At 47.9% G+C, this 2555-nt stretch overlaps 1 pseudogene; it reads right to left on the bottom strand.

Annotated features, from left to right (window-relative positions):
* Window positions 1–1785: 1785 nt before the first annotated feature.
* Window positions 1786–2555, bottom strand: LOC144961882 (large subunit ribosomal RNA; annotated as a pseudogene; the record flags this gene model as incomplete).

Here is a 2555-nt window from a genome sequence, read left to right as displayed (position 1 = left end):
CGCGTCTACAGCCAACAGCAACACTCTAACGTGCAGAGCGGGACACGACAGAACAGAACGGAGAAAACACTACTTACTAGTTTTCCTTCTGAGTACGGTGAAAGCTGAGCACAAAGTTGAGAGTACCGTAGCGACCGAATTTTAAAAGATGCAGTTGGCGAATTCCGCTTCGCAGAAGCCTATTAAGGGAAGAAAAGAAAACAAAAACAAAAATCCCCCCAAATATTAAAAAAATAAATTAATTAATTAAAAAAAGTACAGTTGGCGAATTCTGCTTCGCAAAAGGCGAGTAAGGAATCGAAAAAAAAAAAAAAAAAAAAGAGAGGAGAGAGAGAGAGAGAGAGAGAGAGAGAGAGAGAGAGAGAGAGAGAGAGAGAGAGAGAGAGAGAGAGAGAGAGAGAGAGAGAAAATGCGCGCAATGTCAACAGTAGCGCAGCGCACGAATGCTACAAAATGCAGTTGGCGAATTGCGCTTCGCAGAGGTCAATGTCAATGAGGTGACCCAAATTTAAAAAAAAAAAAAATAAATTTAATGCGCAAAACGAAAACTAGCGCAGCGACCAGATTTGTTTAAAATATAGTTGGCGAATTCCGCTTCGCAGAAGCCTATTAAGGGACGCGAAAAAAAAAAAGAAAAATTATGAAAAAAAAAAAAAGGAAATAAAAAAAAAAAAATACAGTTGGCGAATCCCGCTTCGCAGAAGCCTATTAAGGGACAAAAATAAAATGCAGTTGGCGAATTCCGCTTCGCAGAAGCCTGTTAAAGGACAAAATAAAATGCAGTTGGCGAATTCCGCTTCTCAGAAGTCTATTAAGGGACTGAATAAAATGCAGTTGGCGAATTCCGCTTCGCAGAAGCCTGGTAAAGGACAAAATAAAATGCAGTTGGCGAATTCCGCTTCGCAGAAGCCTATTAAGGGACTAAATGAAATGCAGTTGGCGAATTCCGCTTCTCAGAAGCCTATTAAGGGACAATGGCGAATCCCGCTTCTCAGAAGTCTATTAAGGGACTAAATAAAATGCAGTTGGCGAATTCCGCTTCGCAGAAGCCTGGTAAAGGACAAAATAAAATGCAGTTGGCGAATTCCGCTTCGCAGAAGCCTATTAAGGGACTAAATAAAATGCAGTTGGCGAATTCCGCTTCTCAGAAGCCTGGTAAAGGACAAAATAAAATGCAGTTGGCGAATTCCGCTTCGCAGAAGCCTATTAAGGGACTAAATAAAATGCAGTTGGCGAATTCCGCTTCTCAGAAGCCTATTAAGGGACAATGGCGAATCCCGCTTCTCAGAAGTCTATTAAGGGACTAAATAAAATGCAGTTGGCGAATTCCGCTTCGCAGAAGCCTACTAAGGGACTGACAGGAAGGAAAAAAACAAAATTGAAAAAAAAAAAAAAAAAAAAAATGCAGTTGGCGAATTCTACTTCGCAGACAGCAAAGAAGGAAAACTAAAAGTGCCTCTGGACGGATTAGTGCCTCTGGACGGATTAGTGCCTCTGGACGGACTAGTGCCTCTGGACGGATTAGTGCCTCTGGACGGATTAGTGCCTCTGGACAGGTGGAGAGAAAAAAAAATTCTCCAAGTTCTAGGAGATAGAACTTTGAAGAAGTAAAGTAAAGTAAAGTAAATGTATTTATACGTGTTATGACACTCTCGCACCCGCCGCCGCCGCGCGCCGCACCGCCAGCATGCCGAGCCGAGCAGAGCAAGGACTCGAAGGCTGGCCGATCGGGCCGGGCCGTGCCGTGCCGGGTGGAAAGGTGGCCGAGACAAACCCTGCTGGAGGGAAAATCTCAGCGTCCGGGGCTTAGTCTCAACGGATCGCCGTACCAGGACAGCTCTAACGCTTACAACACCCCGACGGAATACATGTGGTCCGCACGCGATTTCTTGCCCCTAACGGACGTGGATGATACCGACCCAGCCACGCGCACCACAGATCTAGCGCGCGTGACGAGCGGGCCGGTCACGGCACTAGCCGACGAACCCGAGGGTTGCCGGCTTAATGTTGCCTGCACGCTCAGGGCCCTAGCTAAGCTCACCCTTGCTCACCGGGCGGGGTTCCGACTTAGAGGCGTTCAGTCGTACTCCCACGGACGTAGCCTGGCGCCATCGGCCTGACGACCGGACGCGCGAACCAGAGGTCCGAACTCACCGTTCCTCTCGTACTGAGCAAGATTACCGTGGCAAGGGCGCTTCATCAGTAGGATAAAACTAACCTGTCTCACGACGGTCTAAACCCAGCTCACGTTCCCTGTTGGCGGGTGAACAATCCGACACTTGGCGAATTCTGCTTCGCAATGATAGGAAGAGCCGACATCGAAGGATCAATCAGCGACGTCGCTATGAACGCTTGGCCGCCACAAGCCAGTTATCCCTGTGGTAACTTTTCTGACACCTCTCGCTTGAAACTCCCAACGTCGAAAGGATCGATAGGCCACGCTTTCACGGCCAGTATTCGTACTGAAAATCCTGGTCGAGCAGGCATTTGCCCTTTTGCTCTACGCGAGGTTTCCGTCCTCGCTGAGCCCGCCTTGGGACACCTTCGCTGCGCTT

This window comes from Berghia stephanieae, unplaced genomic scaffold (genome assembly GCF_034508935.2).
Source record: "Berghia stephanieae isolate SIO BIC M18660-M18661 unplaced genomic scaffold, UCSD_Bste_1.3 scaffold4660, whole genome shotgun sequence".
Classification (NCBI taxonomy): Eukaryota; Metazoa; Mollusca; class Gastropoda; order Nudibranchia; family Aeolidiidae; genus Berghia; species Berghia stephanieae.
The sequence above is the reverse complement of the archived record's forward strand: the minus strand, read 5'-3'. Positions and strand labels throughout refer to the sequence as shown.